Source organism: Taudactylus pleione, unplaced genomic scaffold (genome assembly GCF_031769625.1).
Source record: "Taudactylus pleione unplaced genomic scaffold, aTauple2 ptg000206l, whole genome shotgun sequence".
Classification (NCBI taxonomy): Eukaryota; Metazoa; Chordata; class Amphibia; order Anura; family Myobatrachidae; genus Taudactylus; species Taudactylus pleione.
In genome coordinates this window covers 13,167,604-13,183,999 of record NW_028284608.1, presented here as the reverse complement: position 1 = coordinate 13,183,999, position 16,396 = coordinate 13,167,604, and positions in this window count along the sequence as shown.

Below are 16,396 nucleotides of genomic sequence, written 5' to 3'. Positions count from 1 at the left end.
TAACACTGTGTACTTTTCCACCCCAAAAATGACATCTTTATTGGTCAACTTAAGCTAATTAAAAAATACTGTTTGCCTAATTAGTCATTAAGGAGGGTGTCCTAGTGGTTCAGAACCAAGGACCTCATTCAGAGTCGGTCGCGAGCGCCGATGCGCTCGTAACCGACTCGATGGTTTGGCCTGCGCACGCGCAGCGGCCGCACTGCGTGTGCGCAAGCCCCGGAGCGACAAAGAAACTCTGTCGCTCCGGAGCTCATTACCAAAGGGGCGGCTGTCGATGTTGATCGACAGCTGCCCCCATTTGGTTAGGCGGGCCGGGGTGGTGGTTTCCAAAACGGAGGCGTTCCTTAAGGAACGCTTGCCGTTTTGTGGGCGGCCGCACTGACATCTATGATGTCAGTGGAGAGCTTCCTGCTATATCAGAGCAGAAAGCTCCCTGGGGCTTACGAGTGCCCAGACCCTACCCTAGGGTCTGGTCGTAAGCCCCGATGGTTGCGATGGTGATCACTATAGCGACCATAAACCTGGTCGGTCATTAAGCTGTGGGTAGTAGTAACCCACAGCTTAACGATCGACAAGGAGGGGGCCGTTCAGGATGCAAGCGGCCGCCCTGATTCTGTGCGACCGCTTGCATCTAACGACCGCCTCTGAATGAGGTCCCAAGTCCTGACATTTTAAGACGAAAATAGGGATTTTGTACAATTTATCAGCTACTCAGCATGTGGTGAAAACTTTTGCGGCATATGCTAGGAAGCATTCGCACCTGTGAAACGTCACGGCTAATAGGATTATGCGATATGTCTCTCAATTTGCACGATAAGCCATTTTTTTTTCGGAAAAACAGCTTATCGCAGGTAATAGGATATGGGGATACACCACACACCGGAAAATCCCGGCAACAGACTAATGATAGGCATCGAAATCCCGACGCCTATCATCAGCCCCATGCCGAAATCCCGACGCCCGGCTACCGATCGTAGGTAAGCCAGGCGTCGGCAGTGGATAGCCGCGGGGGGGGGGAGTTTTAGGTTTAGTGGCTCCCGGGGTTACATAGGGTTAGGCACCACCCTGGGAGGGTAAGGGTCAATCACCCCTGGGGGGAGGTTAGGGTTAGGCACTTCACCGGGAGGGTTAGGTTTAAGGTGTGGGGAGGGGGGTTAGGGTTAGGCACTATGGGGGGAGGTCAGGGTTAGGCACCCCTAGGGGAGGGTTAGGGTTAGGGGGGGAGAGGGATAGGGACAGTTAAATTACTTACCCTGTCGGGATCTTCAGTCTTCTGTCTTCCGGCATCGGTGTTACATCCGCCGGGCTTAAGTCCGGCGGTATGTCATACTGTTTCCACACCACATACATGGTCCAGTTACCAAAAAGGATGTTAGGAATGGCACAAAGGGGAAAATATTACACCTCCTCACTTCCTCTCTCACTTTCCATTATCCATTTTATAGAGTCGGCCATAAACACTCACCTTTAAGTGAGTAGCTACATCTCTAGTACTTTTGATAGGGGAAGAGAAATTAATTAATAGGGTCCTGGTGTACAGAGACACATACATAAGTATCAAGACAGGAAGAGAACTTGTGGTAAATTTATTAAAACTTCTGAAGAGAAAAAGTTTATGTGTTGCCCAAAGTAACCAATCAGGTGCTGTTGGCAGCCTATGGCACAGGACGGGACCTCCTAGACTGGCACTCGCGGAACCTCCCCCCCAGGTCAGCCACTTATGGTGCCAAATGCCACAGTTGACGAGAATAGCGCATCTCTGAGATCTATTCCTCCCTTAACTTCCGCACTTAGGAGCTGATTCAATACGGATTGCTATTGCGGTTGCAGCTGCGATTACGCAAGCAGGTCTGCTGCGAAAATATGCTAATGACTGCAATCACAAAGCCATCGCACAGCCAGCATAGAGACGCCCACTCACATCCGTAATACCTTGCAGTCCTGTGTATACATCAGGAACATCGAGTAACATCGGCCCCTCATGCACAATTACAACAGGTCTGACCTTACTCAGCAATGACTAACCTCATCGCACACAGGGCCTGATTCAGCTTGGATCGCAGTTGCTTATGTTTACGCAATCGGGATTGTTGCGCATGCATTGCAGCGCGCCTGCTAGAACTCGCCATTGCGAACGCACTGACACCACGGACTCCACGCAGGGCATTAGCAGCTTGATTGACAGGCAGAGAGAGTTTGGGGGTGGTGATGGGGGGGAAACACAGGCGCGTCGGGAAACGCAGGCGCGTCTGTGCATTTGAACGCCGTTGCATGGGCGTGCATAAATTAGCCTAAGCTTTCCAAGTGACCTGGAAAGTTATATAGGAAATGGACCTCAGACTGCACACCTTGAACATATATATACATAATTGGAGGTGCTACCTGTGGAGACAATTGATATATGCACAAAAAGAAGAAATACATGTGCTCAGTAAGGTCTGACCTGCCGCAATGCTGGTTGTGGGTTCGATGTCCTTTGATATGTCCGATGTTTGGCCTGGTTTGGGCGGTGTTATGAATGTGAGCGTAGGCAGAGGGCGTGTGTATGGTAGTCGTGCGATGACATTGCAAATGCAGCATTTGCATATATTCACCTAACACCTGCCTACAGAATTGCACACAAGTTAGCAACTGCGATCCAAGCTGAATCAGACCCACAGTGAGGACCTTATTCAGAGTCGTGCGCATGTGCGAGCCCCCGCTAACGACGGATCACCCGTCGTTAGCGGGCTCGAAGCAGACGGAGCGAGCTGTTGATGTTGATTGACAGCTCGCTCCGTTTGCTGGGCGGGCAGGGGGCGTGCCCGGCCAAACGGAGGCGTTCCTTTCAGAACGCTTGCCGTTTTGTGGGCGTCCCCACTGACATCATCAGTGATGTCAGTGGGGAGCTTCCTGCTCAAACAGAGCAGGAAGCTCCCTGGGGCTTAAGGTTGACGAGACCCAACCCTAGGGTCTCGTCGTAAGCCCCGATGGTCGCGATGGTCTTGATCATCGTGACCATCTCCCTTAGCGGTCGTTAGAGCTGTGGCTGTTAACCCACAGCCTAACGACCGAGATGGAGGCGGCCGTTCAGGATGCAAGCGGCCACCCTGTTTCTGAGCGACCGCTTGCATCCTACGACCGCCTCTGAATGAGGCCCTGAGTACTGAAGCTGCTAATGTCGTCGCAGTGGCTACTTTATGAACACCCATGCAATGGCGTCCAAACGGACAGGCACGCCTGTGTTTCTCTCGACCAAACTAACGTAATGGCGAGGGTGGGTGCTAATAGTGGGTATAATTCTACTTAATAGCGAGGCGATAGTGTTACTTGTTAATTTAAGATGGGGTGGGTGGGATTTTCTATGTATTACTGGGTGCTATGGGGGAAATTAGTTAATATAGGGCTGAATTTGGGGAAAAGATCACTTAAATACTTAATATTCCCATTTTAAAAAAAATATGTTTCTGTGATAACTTTGAGTAGAAGTTACATAGGGGGTCATTCAGACCCACTCGCGAGCGGCAGTACGCTCGCAAGTGGGTCGATGTTCCCCACTGCGCATGCGCATGACGGAGGGAGCTCCGTCGTGCACATGCGCGAGACCCGGCGAGCGAAGGACTTCGCTCGGAGTCTCGCACCAAAGGGGGCGTGCTGTCGATGTTGATTGACAGCACGCCCCCTTTGGTGGGCGTGCCGGGGGCGTGCCTGCCAGACGGAGGCGTTCCTATGGGAACGCCTACCGTCTGAAGCCGGCCCCACTGACATCACTAGTGGGAGTGATTTTGGCTCTGATAGAGCCAAAATCACTCCAGGGCTTGCGGTTGAGAAACCCGACCACAGGGTTTCACTCGCAAGTCCGATGGTCGCGATGGTCAAGCCATCTTGTTGGACGCTCGTACATGCTGTGGGTGGTGACCCACGGCTATACGAGCGTCCAGGAGGACGCTCCATTTTAATGGAGGTGGGCCCTGATTCAGAGCGAGCGCTCTGGTCAGAGCGTCCGGCTCTGAATCAGGGCCATAGTCAGGACTTTTTTTGTAGAGAGGGGTAGGTCTGTTTTTTAAAAGTGAACTCGGGGTCCGTTGCAGGTTAGGGGATGTCATTAAATGTTGGTGCTGTTGAATGCACTTTGGAGTTTGTTGAGTACAAGAATACGCATATAGGGCCTGATTCAGACCCACTCGCGAGCGGCTGTCCGCTCGCAAGTGGGTCGATGGTCTGCACTGAGCATGCGCACGACGGAGGGAGCTCCGTCGTGCGCATGCGCCAGACACGACGAGCGAAGGACTTTCCTTCGCTCGTTGTGTCCGATCAAATGGGGCGTGCTGTCAATGTTGATTGACAGCACGCCCCCTTTGGTGGGCGTGCCGGGGGCGTGCCTCCCTGACGGGGGCGTTCCCACGGGAACGCCTCCCGTCAGAAGCCGGCCCACTGACATCACTAGTGATGTCAGTGGGAGTGATTTTGGCTCTGATAGAGCCAAAATCACTCCGGAGCTTGCGGTTGAAAACCTCAACCGCAGGCTCCGGCTCGCAATTTCGATGGTCGCGATGGTCACGACCATCGCGGCCATCAAAATGCACGCTCGTATAGCCTGTGGGTGGTGACCCACAGCTATACGAGCGTCCAGGAGGACGCTCCATGAAAATGGAGCCCGGCCCTCATTCAGAGCGTGCGCTCTGCTCAGAGCGTACGGCTCTGAATGAGGGCCATAGACTTATTATTAGGCTGTATATGTACATATCCAATTTTTCCAAACAGGGCTCAAACAATCACCAACTGGACATAAAACAAGAGAAGCTGCAGGTAACAAAAGCTTTAAGAACAGGTAGGAGAGAGCAGAACATTCTGATAACTGTCCTATTTCTGGTGGGGCGGTCCTGAATTTGGGTGACTGACCCAATTAATCAGAACTATAATTCAACTGCAAGGACAATTAGGAGATATGTCCTGTTTCACACCGTTCTGTTCGTGAAGGGGGGAGAGTAATGCTTGTAATGGGGTCGCACTCAGAAAAAAAATTCTACTTAAAAGGTCTGGCACCCAGAGTGAAAAACTTTGCCTACTCCTGTCCTAGAACATGATAAAATTACTGTATTCCATTTTCCGAACGGTTTTATGGCAAGTAATAAACAGTTGCAAAGCTTCACCTACTAATGGAGCAGTAAATATCAAGTACGAGTTAGGACAAGTTACCAAAGTCTTGACCTGTCTTATCTATGAATATATCAAATTTAGGATTTTCAAAGGAGGACGTTTTGGAGTGTCCATTGAGGATGATGTGATAACCTAATGGGGAATGAGTCAACCATAGATCTGTAGACAAAAACTCTTCTGGGAGTGCAATGATAGAGCTTGTTTTCAATGGAGGCGATTCAAGTGTTTTGGCTGGCGGCTGGTAGTGCCAGGCACCAAAGGGAGCAATTCAATAGTTGCTTCATTAGGGTGCAAACAGGCGACCATGGGAAAAAAACATTGCGTCCCTCTTGTATGCTCCCTGATTCAAGACTATGGACATAAAGGTGGGAACCTTAGCACTGCATTGGAAAGGGGTTGCAAAACATATATCCCAGGAACCCCCAAAGAACTGAACTATTGTTTGCAAAGTGTATTTCTCCAAGGCCACATTGACCAAAGTTAGATATTAGTGAGAGAAGATTGGCTAGTTCGTTCAGTCTCCTGGCATGTACACTGCTGTTAGGTGAATAGCCTTCTGAATAACCCATTCCCAAATCTCCAGGGCTTCTGTGCATGGGGATAGAGAATTAGTGCCTCCCATTCTGTTCAAGTGAGAAAACCCCTCGTTTTATAAAACAGACCCTGTGGTGGTTTTCTCCTCGCCCACATCAATCAGAGGACACTGTGAATTAGGGGGCACTGCATGCGACGACGCAGGGCCTGTTGTGCACATGCGCAGAACAGGTCCTGGACATTCAAAGTCCTCCCACTATTGTAGTTTTATTCAAACCATTAAGTTTATCAGGCCCTAACTCAATCAGATTGATATGAGCCTTCTGCTCCCATGTGGCCCATATGCCTCTCACTGCCTGGTCCTGAGTGAATGCTCCCCAACCTCTCAGAGATGCATTTGAAGAAATCGCTATCATTGGAGGAGAGTCTAAAAGATGTCTAGGAAGAAGGTAAGGTAAAGAGACCCAATTGGCAATCTTTTGATGGGGCTCATATTGGGGCTAATTCTCAATTGGATCCCTCCCAGAAGAAATGTGAAGAGAAGCCCATAGACTTCTATTGGCATTACCCACCCGATTCAAGCTCCGGTAGTACATATGGAAATTAGGGGTGACCGGGTTCGGATTTCTGAAATCCGAACCCCCCCGAGCCCCCCCGATCCGAGTCCGATCCGAGTCAGGCTCGACTTTTCCCGCCTGACTCGGATCTGAAATCGAGGCAAAACATCATCATCCCGCCTTCCGAGTCTCGCGGGTTTTGGATCCTATATAAGGTACCCGCGTCGGCGCCATTTTCTCACTCGGCTGTGGACAGTGAAGAGGGAGGGTGGGAGTTAGGGCTGTGTAGAGTAGTGTAGTGTAGTGCTGCTGTTGTCCACTACTTCAAAGTCCATAGGGGCTGGCTGTGTTGTGCTCTGCTGCTGTTGTTAATAGGGGCTGTGTCCACTACTTCAAAGTCCATAGGGGCTGGCTGGACTGTGTTGTGCAGTCAGTTCTCCATAGGGGCTGTCTCCACTCCAAAGTCCTGTGCAGTGTCCCAGTCCTAAAGGGGTGCTGTAGTGTTGTCCAGGGGGTGCTCTGTCCATCAGGGGTGTTCCCCCCAAGTGCTAAAAAAATAATATATTTTCTGTGTTTGTGAATTGTGTGCGCAGTAGCCGCACGTGCATCAACAAAGTAGTGCCAAGCGTGCGCCTGTGTCATAAGTAAAGGGCCGGCTGGCTTGACCGTTAAAGGGTGCTGTAACCCCCAAAGTACACTCCAGTCCAAACCAAAAAAAAATAATTTTCTGTGTTTGTGAATTGTGTGCGCAGTAGCCGCACGTGCATCAACAAAGTAGTGCCAAGCGTGCGCCTGTGTCATAAGTAAAGGGCCGGCTGGCTTGACCGTTAAAGGGTGCTGTAACCCCCGAAAGTACACTCCAGTCCAAACCAAAAAAAAAATTATTTTCTGTGTTTGTGAATTGTGTGCGCAGTAGCCGCACGTGCATCAACAAAGTAGTGCCAAGCGTGCGCCTGTGTCATAAGTAAAGGGCCGGCTGGCTTGACCGTTAAGGGTGCTGTAACCCCCGAAAGTACACTCCAGTCCAAACCCAAAAAAAAATTATTTTCTGTGTTTGTGAATTGTGTGCACAGTAGCCGCACGTGCATCAACAAAGTAGTGCCAAGCGTGCGCCTGTGTCATAAGTAAAGGGCCGGCTGGCTTGACCGTTAAAGGGTGCTGTAACCCCCAAAGTACACTCCAGTCCAAACCAAAAAAAAAATTATTTTCTGTGTTTGTGAATTGTGTGCGCAGTAGCCGCACATGCATCAACAAAGTAGTGCCAAGCGTGCGCCTGTGTCATAAGTAAAGGGCCGGCTGGCTTGACCGTTAAAGGGTGCTGTAACCCCCAAAGTACACTCCAGTCCAAACCAAAAAAAAAATTATTTTCTGTGTTTGTGAATTGTGTGCGCAGTAGCCGCACGTGCATCAACAAAGTAGTGCCAAGCGTGCGCCTGTGTCATAAGTAAAGGGTCGGCTGGCTTGACCGTTAAAGGGTGCTGTAACCCCCGAAAGTACACTCCAGTCCAAACCAAAAAAAAAATAATTTTCTGTGTTTGTGAATTGTGTGCGCAGTAGCCGCATGTGCATCAACAAAGTAGTGCCAAGCGTGCGCCTGTGTCATAAGTAAAGGGCCGGCTGGCTTGACCGTTAAAGGGTGCTGTAACCCCCAAAGTACACTCCAGTCCAAACCAAAAAAAAAATTATTTTCTGTGTTTGTGAATTGTGTGCGCAGTAGCCGCACGTGCATCAACAAAGTAGTGCCAAGCGTGCGCCTGTGTCATAAGTAAAGGGCCGGCTGGCTTTACCGTTAAAGGGTGCTGTAACCCCCGAAAGTACACTCCAGTCCAAACCAAAAAAAATATTATTTTCTGTGTTTGTGAATTGTGTGCGCAGTAGCCGCACGTGCATCAACAAAGTAGTGCCAAGCGTGCGCCTGTGTCATAAGTAAAGGGCCAGCTGGCTTGACCGTTAAGGGTGCTGTAACCCCCGAAAGTACACTCCAGTCCAAACCAAAAAAAAATTTATTTTCTGTGTTTGTGAATTGTGTGCGCAGTAGCCGCACATGCATCAACAAAGTAGTGCCAAGCGTGCGCCTGTGTCATAAGTAAAGGGCCGGCTGGCTTGACCGTTAAAGGGTGCTGTAACCCCCAAAAGTACACTCCAGTTCAAACCAAAAAAAAAATTATTTTCTGTGTTTGTGAATTGTGTGCGCAGTAGCCGCACATGCATCAACAAAGTAGTGCCAAGCGTGCGCCTGTGTCATAAGTAAAGGGCCGGCTGGCTTGACCGTTAAAGGGTTCTGTAACCCCCAAAGTACACTCCAAAACAAAAAAATATATATTTTCTGTGTTTGTGACTTGTGTGCACTGTGGCTGCACGTGCATCAACAAAGGAGCAGCGCCAAGCGTGCGCCTGTGTCCCATAAGTAAAGAGCCGGCTGGCTCATTTCTTAAAGGGTGGTGTAACCCACAAAGTGCACTACTCTCCAGCAAAAATAAAAAAATATTTTCTGTGTTTGTGTGCGCTTTAGCCGCACGTATATATCAATATAACATAAATGGAGGACCAAACTTTCTCCGATAAAAATAAAATAGGGAAAGATCAAGAACCACTTCCTCCTAGTGCTGTTGCTGCTGCTGAGAGTTGTTCATCATCCCAGAGAGGAAGTAGGAACATCACTACTTTTACTAAACAATTGACCCTCCAACAGTCCCTAGCGATGAGGATGAAGTACGACAGCAGTCATCCTGAAGCAAAACGTATAACTGAGGCCTTGACTGCTATGTTGGTGTTAGACGTGCGTCCGGTATCCGCCATTAGTGCAGTGGGATTTAGACAATTGATGGAGGTAGTGTGTCCTCGGTTCCAAATCCCGTCTAGATTCCACCTGCATCCTCAAAGCAGCAGCGATAAGCGTGCGTCTGTCTGTTAAAGGGTGGTGACACCCTCAAAGTGTGCTACACAAACAATAAAAATATTCTTCTTTTTTCTGTCTTTGTGAATTGTGTGGGCTGTAGCCGCACCTGCATCCTTAAAGCAGCAGCGACAAGCGTGCGTCTGTCTGTTAAAGGGTGGTGACACCCTCAAAGTGTGCTACACAAACAATTAAAATATTGTTCTTTTTTTTTCGGTCTTTGTGAAATGTGTGGGCTGTAGCCGCACCTGCATCCTTAAAGCAGCAGCGACAAGCGTGCGTCTGTCTGTTAAAGGGTGGTGACACCCTCAAAGTGTGCTACACAAACAATAAAAATATTCTTCTTCTTTTTTCTGTCTTTGTGAATTGTGTGGGCTGTAGCCGCACTTGCATCCTCAAAGCAGCAGCGACAAGCGTGCGTCTGTCTGTTAAAGGGTGTTGTAACTCTCAAAGTGCTCCAAAAAATAAAAAAATTTTTTTAATGTGTTTGTGACTTGTGTGCGATGTAGCCGCACTTGCATCCTCAAAGCAGCAGCGACAAGCGTGCGTCTGTCTGTTAAAGGGTGGTGACACCCTCAAAGTGCGCTCCACAAACAATAAAAATATTCTTTTTTTTTTTCTGTCTTTGTGAATTGTGTGGGCTGTAGCCGCACTTGCATCCTCAAAGCAGCAGCGACAAGCGTGCGTCTGTCTGTTAAAGGATTACATCGGTGACAGCATCCAAGTAGGCATGTCAGACAGTCCGTACCTGTACTGGCAGGAAAAAGAAGCAATTTGGAGGTCCCTGTACAAACTGGCTCTATTTTACCTGAGTTGCCCCCCCTCCAGTGTGTACTCCGAAAGAGTGTTTAGTGCAGCCGGGAACCTTGTCAGCGAAAGGCGTAGGAGGTTGCTTCCACAAAATGTGGAGAAGATGATGTTCATAAAATGAATTATCAACTCTTCCAGGGAGACCAGCCTCCAGAACGTACAGAGGGACCTGTGGTTCCAGCAGGGACGAATTAATACTCTGTGAGGATGAGGATGTACACACTGAAGAGGGTGAGGAATCGGTGGATGAGGAGGATGAGGATGACATCTTGCCTCCGTAGAGCCAGTTTGTGCAGGGACAGATTAATTGCCAGCTTGTTTTGTGGGGGCCCAAACGAACCAATCATTTCAGCCACAGTTGTGTGGCAGACCCTGGCGCTGAAATGATTGGTTTGTTAAAGTGTGCATGTCCTGTTTATACAACATAAGGGTGGGTGGGAGGGCCCAAGGACAATTCCATCTTGCACCTCTTTTTTTTCTTTGCATTATGTACAGTTTGGGGCCTAGTTTTTCTAACTGCCATCCTGTCTGACACTGCAGTTTCACGCCTAGATGGGTCACGTGTTTGTGCCGCCCACTCGTGTCGCTTAGCATAGTCATCCAGCTACCTCGGTGCAACCTTTTGGACATAAAAACACTATTGTGAGGTGTGAGGTGTTCAGAATAGACTGGAAATGAGTGGAAATTAAGGTTATTGAGGTTAATAATAGCATAGGAGCAGAAAAACCTACAAATTCTGTGATTTTAGCTGTTTTTATGCTTTTTTTCAAAAAAATACAGATCCAAAACACAAAACCAGAACCCAAAACACGGAAGGGTGGTTTTGGCAAAACCAATCCAGATCCAAAACACGAAGAAAGATCCAGATCCAAAACCAAAACACAAAACACGAAAAGTGGCTGGTGCACACCCCTAATGGAAATGCGGCCTAAACTCAGAAAACTGGATCTTTGGCCACATTTTTGCCCTTAGTACATCCTGCCCCACTTCTCTTGAACAGATGGAGGAGAAAGATGACCTTTGGCAGTGACTTTTACCTCAGACTTTGAGGTTGAAAAAATATATTACATTTACAGAAGTTATTTTATATTATGTTTCACTATAAATAACAATCAACTGATAAAGAATCTCGGCCAGCACTGATTAGTGGCTCCCCTGTTAAATTATTACTTGGCAATGGAGGACAGCTGAATGTAGTCTGTCAGAGACAAAGACCCAGCGTCTTGCCACGCCTGCGCTGTAGGGAATTCTGCCTGAGAGGGCTTGAGCGATCACATGACCATCAGCTCAGAGAGCAGATGCCCGGCCTTGCCCTCCACTGTAGGTACTAGCTAAGTGACATTTTATTCATTTTACCTTGTTTCAGCTGTAATCGGGAGGTTTGTTCATCCACCCTCCAGCACTTGCTAGGTGGCAAGCCTCCCGATGAACAATGGTGCAAGCCATGTTGACAAACATGTGCATCAGAGAGGAGGGGGCCCGTGTGCATTCCCTGTCTGAGGCCCCTTTCTCTCTCCCCGGCAGCCAGCAGGTGACTGACGCGGCTAGCCAGCCACCGCAGCATCACTAGGCTCTGGGCACTAGGGTGCCCAGAGTCTACTGCGCATGTGGAGATCACCAGGGAAATGGCGCAGACTCCATTTTCCGGCGTTTTGTGCAGCGCTGAGACACTCGACGCGGGACCTCGCAGAGGTAAGTTCTAGATGATATGGGTGCAGGGTGTGGGTGTGTGGGGCACCCTCTGGACCTGGGGGCTCGTGTGCACCGCACATCATACACCCATTATAGATACGCCCCTGGCATCAGTGTTTTAAGTAAATTGGGAAATGCAGGTGGATGTTTTCTCAGTACTCCATCTTGCACTCTTTTATGTTTACCATGGGGGAAATATTATTTCTGCAACGACCTGAATCACAGACACCAAATAATTCCTGGCCAACCACCTCAGGACCAAATCCTTGGACAACACTGTTGCATACTGTATTAAAAAACTGTAGAGTGGCATCTGTAATATAATTATACTAGTACTTTTTGGAGACCTATATCATATATCATACAACCTTAAAAAGAGGCTGCAATGTCCTACGGGCTTGCTTTCTAGTTCTGCTGTTCAGCTAAAAGTATCAAAGCTATATAAATCTCCTTCAACCACTTTTGTTGATTTTCTCACCACAAAAATGTTATTGTATTTCCTGTTCGGCTACTAATAATCTTCCTTTCAGCAAGAAATGACAAAGATGTTCTGCGGCAAAAATAATATTGCACGTAGGCCCTGATTGAGAGAAGGGTGCAGTTCACACAGCAGCTGTGTCTTTGGGTGTGCTGGCTATTCCTAATCGACTTGCCCAATGTGTGCTATGGAACAGCCCTCGGCATATAGGGTGTGGCCACAGATTGAAGCTGTGTGTATTGGAGTGGAATCGGTCCCCACCCTGCTCGGGCTCCCCAGGATTAGGCGCCCTAGTTCTGCTCACAGTGACCCCATTTTTTTCACCTTTCACTTTTAGGACAGAGCAAATGCGAAATTTCAACTGGTTCCACCCCTTGGACCGCTTATTTATCTGTTCAATAATAAATATTGCCCTCCGGGCTGTATGCCTGCAGCCTTCAAGCCGTGGTTGTCTCGGGGGATTAGATACCTCAACGATCATTCCAAGGCCTTCATCTTCCTTTCGTTCTCTGACATTAAAGATACATATTCAGTACCAAACAGATCCTTCTTCCAATTCTTACAAATTCGTAACTTCCACTCCTCTATGTAGTACAGAATTTGCTCCGGACCAGTCACCACTTTTGAGATGTGTTGTGTCTTAGGTAATCCTCCACTAAGGGTGTAGTGTCCACCTTGTATGAGGAACTGCACCTGTATAGCTCCACAGACAGAGACCCACATTAGAGGCATGGGAGAGAGACCTTGGGAAAAATCTCTACAATGAGGACTGGACAGTTTTTAAGCTCCTCTATGACTGGCACCTAGTCTCCTCGAGTTTACATAAATTCCCAATAGGTGCTTGAGAGGTAGTTCAGCAACAAGCACTTTCAGTCATGTTTGGTGGGATGTTTGGTGGGATTGTCCCAAACTGATCCCTACCTGGAAAGCTGTCTGCCATCTGCTGTCCACCCTTCTGAATCCTGCTATCATTGAATTTACCTTCAGCCACTAAACACCAGAATAAGCTGATTAGACACGTATCTCTGGCAACCACTTGTCCAACTGCCTCAACCATCTCCCTCATTTTTTACCTTTTGGCTCTGTCGGCCTTAGTCCACGTCGATTTTTTTAACTGTCAACCTTTTGACCCTGTCTACCTAATACTGTAGATCTTTCAAGCCACACCTGTCTTAAAGAATTTCACTAAAAATTGAGCATCCTTTTATGTGGGAGGTCTCCTTATTTTACAATTGCCAATAGAGCCAAACAAAACACTGCTTATTTGGTGCCTGCCAGCAGGTGTGGAGCCACAAGCTAAACCACTTGTAAATTGGGAGTGTGCACAGAAAGCACCACCAAATTAGTCAAATGCCATGGAAACGTAAGTAGGTGCCAATTTCAATGAATACTTCTTAATGAAAACCATTATAATACCCCTTTTCCATTGCCACAATAACTCGGGTTATTGCCGGGTCTATCCGAGTCGTGGCTCTGTGGAAAAGGTCCCAATAAAATAACCCGCGTCCATTAACCCGGGAATCCAACCCAGGTAGCGAACAGGGTTGAACACAGGAAAGACCTGAGGTAAAGGATAGTGTAAACGTGTAACCCAGGTCGGCCGACCTGGGTCCTGTTTACAGCATGGGGAGATACGGATCTCCCGGGGCTTGGAGATGATGTCATCTCAAAGCGCTGGCAGAAGAATTCCACTGCACATGGGTGCATTGTGAATGGCGCCGACCTGGTACATTGTACTTATATTCATGTGAATACTACTAATCATGTTCTCTCTACCACCATTATTATTATTATTACAGGTCTCCTAATATTTTTTAAAAGACCTTTCAAATAACACTGTGTGGTCATGCCTGGGAACACCACCATTACTTTATATAGCAAAGCAGTGACATTTTTTAAACTCATACCTTATAACTGAAGTTTAGGATTTTACCTCAGATGTGTAACTATTAAGTCCATTGAAGCACAATGAATGAATGAGAGAAGGAGGGAGGGGATCAAAGAGAAGTGGGGAGTGGAAAGTGCTGATAAGAGGGGTGCCAACATGAAAGGAGAGGGGAAGGGCAAAGCCAATTAGAGAGGGCAAGTGACAGAGCCAATAAGAAAAGGAGAGGAGAGGGGCAAAGCCAATCACAGAAGGCCAGTGACAGAAGCCAAAACGAAAAGGAGAGGAGAGGGGCAAAGCCAATCTGAGAGGGCCAGTGACAGAAGCCAATAAAAAAAGGAGCGGAGAGGGGTGGTAACAGAAGCCAATAAGAAAAGGAGAGGGGTGTTGACAGAAGCCAATAAGAAAAGGAGACGGGTGGTGACAGAAGCCAATAAGAAAGGAGTGGACAGGGGCAAAGAGCCAATCACAGGGTAGAGAGGGGAGGGAATTAAAGAGGTGAGAAGTGAATGTAATCAATCTGATAGGTAAGGGGAGGTGACAGAAGATGATCACAGAGGAGGGAGGGCCGTAGGGGAGGCAATCTGGGCAGCTTCAGGGAGCATGAAATGTAGAAACGAATCTCAGATCCATAATTTATATAGGATATAGAGCGCACAAACCGAGATAAATGTAACAGGTGGTGTCATACTGTGCAGCGCCCCATGAATTCTGGAACCCTGGATGGCGCCCTCTGTCCATTTTGGCGCCCGGAGCTCATGCTCCACTGGAACCACCCTCGCTACACCCCTGCTCTTGAGTCGTAACCATAGACGTGATTGAAATTAATACTAATCTGTATCACTCATACTTGCGTACATTTGGTTCCAGACAGGAGCGTTTTAGGAGAGGAGGGGGCCTGTGTGCAGACTCGATGCAGGTCCCCTCCTCTCTCATGCGGTGCCGCACCATTTATCATATACAGTGACATTTATCACTCATTTTGGTGATAAAACTCGTTAGTAAATGGGGGCCATAGTGAACAAACATGAAGGGTATGCTCCACATACGGATGGACGTTGAACTCAACGGTCCTCCGATATGTAAAAGTACATTTTGCAAATGTTGACTTTGCATGTGGAAAAGTAACTCAGTCCTTCTAAGCCCCCTTCACTTGTAATGGCGGAGTTTAGGAACCTCTGTAATAAGTGCTCCCCTAGGCAATGGAGTATAGGAGGACTCTGCATTTATCCCCAAGTGTATAGTGCATAGGACACAATGAAAAAACTATTTTTACACATAGGTGACAGGTTATCTTGAACTGAAGCTGGAAAAGTGACATCCAGCTGTATAAAGAAGAAACCTGGTTATTTAGCACATAAAAAATGACCTGCTGATTGGACAGAGGTGAGCAATAGGCGTATCTTTCTTCAGTCATGACACAATAAAAATGACTTATATCCCCTACAGAAATAAAAGCTTTGGGGCGTGATAAGTTTTAATTGTGGCATGTCTTGAACTCCCTCTTGTCAAGGTTTACCGGGATAGTCCCTATTTTCCCAACTAAAACCTTAAGCCTACAGTACGTATTGTCCCATAATGTATGTCAGCCTGGTTTGCGTAGTGGGCAGCATTGCTGTCATACAGCTCTGAGGTCATGAGTTCAATTAATGGTCACAGTCGATCTGTGTGGTGTTTGAATGTTCTCTCAATGTTTGTGTGGGTACCCCCGGGTACTTTAGTTTCCTCCCACACTGCAAAAACATACAGGTAGGTTAAATGTCTGCTGACAAAACAATAATAACCCTAGTGTGTATATTTGTCCAAATGGTAGGGAATATAGATTGTATAGCTGGGTACACACCATGTCATGGTGCGACCCAGCAACGGTGTGATGCATTGTAACACTACATCACGTGCACCATACACTCTACACAATCCGGCGTACATATGTATCTGCACCACATCATTCATTGTATCGTCCCATCTGCTGTGCAGAACAGCAGTTGGGAAGATGCGATTAATGACTGTCATGAACGACAGAACGGACAATGTACGATGTATACACTATACGATGTTTACTACATATCGTTCTGATCTGCGTTGGAACGAGTTATCGTCCGATACATCATTTAGTGTGTACACATCTAAAGCTCCACTGCCTAAATACACATCCTCTGCAAAGTGCTGCATAATATGTATGCACTAATAATTAAATTACTGATGAATACAAATTACTAGGATGTTGGAAAAGGTTTATATAACTAGTACGGAATTATATGCCCTGAGCAAGCGTCAGGTTACTTTTTTTGTCAATTTTATTTATTTCCAATTTATGGTGGCCTCGGCATGTCCCAATCCCGAATCAACAAAACCGAATCAACAGACGTCGTGAAAGCCTGACGTAGATTATCCCAAACAAA